We start from the raw sequence: 2,055 nt of genomic DNA, 5'->3' as shown, positions 1-2,055 counted from the left end.
GAGAACTCACATTTAGCTCGGAAAGTCTTCACTAAAGTTTGGAGTAGTCACATGAAGGAGTCACCGCAATGTAATGTCAAGAGCTCACATGACGGGCAGAGAAGATAGAGGTAGCCTGGACAGCAGCTCCAAGAGAATGACGGGTAGAATGCGGGCATGAACTTGCGGGCAGCAGCTCCAAGTGAATGTCATGCAGAAGAAGCAAATGGCGGGCTGGAGTAGAGGTCAACGATGAAGAGGATGGACAGCTCCACGTTGAGCTGGTTGCATCATGCTTGGGCTGTCAAATCATTGAGCTCCAGAACAAAATTCGTGTGCAGAAACAAATTTTGTCACTTCTTGCAGGGGCTGTAACTTTTCATAGAAAACTCGGATTGCAATGATGTAAAAACAAAATTTGTAGTACTCAAGGTCCTTTACAACTTTGCTGTAGACATAAAGCCATGATTCTGCTTCTAGCTTCGGATAGAAGCATCACATCGTCTGTAGGTCATAGAAAGATGTAGCTGAAGGAAGGAGAAGAGGTGGCATATCATGGCGTGAAGAAGAGAGTTCAAGGAAAGAGAAAAGAGGGCAGCCTTCCAAGGAGGAGGAGTTAGAGTAGCTTCATTGGCCTCCCTCACCTCAACCTCTTGGAAGGGAAAGGGAAAGGGAAAGAGAGAGCAGGGCTAGGAACATGGCTCTGATACCATATGAAGAGATCTAGTAGCTAGCTAGGAATGGAATGGAAATGTGAAAAGCATAATGAAAAGCAAAATGGAAAGGAGAATGAAAGAACAAATGCTAGGCAATGATAACCAAAATACTCACATGTAGATAGCTTGATGTTGACTGATATCAAAAGACTCAAGACAAATACAACACTATATAGTGTGCCACTAGACTCTAGAAAGCCATAGTGTATATGGGATAACTCCCAATATGACACGTGGCATGTCTAGGACTCACTACATTATAAAACACCCCCTGGACACCTAGTACACGCATTTTTGACTCACTTTGGCTTCATATTCCAACAAGGACAATAGATGAGATATCCATCCTCGATGCAACCCCAAACATAGTGATAATTATTTTCAATGTATTTCAAGCATGTATGAAATATGAGATTCTTTAGACTCGCAATGCAATTTTCATTGTCATGGTAAATAATAGTGGCTATGCATTCCTTAGTGGTTTCATTTGTTTACTTTATATTCAGCTCCACTAGAGAAAGAGAAAGCCATGAGACGCAAGCTTTCCAATGAGAAGCAAAATCTAAAATCAAAGCCACTCGACGTTGGTATATCCAAAAGTTATGGCATCGTCAAGAAGCTAAGCCATCACTTAAAGATGACATAGCCTTTGATGATGCATCCATGAAGTTCAAAAGCCATTAAGGAGGAAGCGGTAAGCTATGGGATGTGATAGGACAACCACAGTTGATGTCCTTCATAAACAAAACATTGACGAATTCACTTCAAATCAAAGGAAAAGTCAAGGTATTGCAAGGGTATGAGCAAGAGGGGATGAAGTTTGAGGAGAGGAAGAGAGAAGTATCATTGTCCAGAGACAGAGAGAAGGAGAGAGTGTGAAGAGCTACAAGCTTTTCTCAGGGGCATTGTATGGGTTTTGGGGAAAAACCACTGTAGCCATTGTGTGTGTGTGTGGTGATGGTGGTGGTTGCGCACCAGGATCCGGAACATGATGGAATGGCTTTGTTTCATATTCTTACTCATTGTAAGTGCTTGTCCTATTGCACTGGTTAACTATGTTGAAGTTCTCTCACATTCCATTAAGCATTGTCATTTTTTTCTTTCCAATCATACGCTTGCACCCTCTTGCGCACACAGTTTGGTGAAGTAGAAGACCTTAGGCCTCCGGTAATACCTTTGAAAGAGTAGAGGCCCTTCCATAGAAATTTCCAGCAATCACAGTGGGACTCTTTCGATATTAAGGATGAAAAGGGTGGAGAAGCATCCTAGGTTCTTAATGGTTAGGGAGGCGAGCTTATGCAGAATAGTGATGAGGAATTTGAGGGAGTGATCGAAAGGTTCGAAAGGTACTTGATGATGT

The sequence above is a fragment of the Dipteris shenzhenensis genome, chromosome 4 (assembly GCF_047967505.1).
Source record: "Dipteris shenzhenensis isolate YYH24624 ecotype China chromosome 4, Dip_SZ_1.0, whole genome shotgun sequence".
NCBI lineage: Eukaryota > Viridiplantae > Streptophyta > Polypodiopsida > Gleicheniales > Dipteridaceae > Dipteris > Dipteris shenzhenensis.
The sequence above is the reverse complement of the archived record's forward strand: the minus strand, read 5'-3'. Positions refer to the sequence as shown.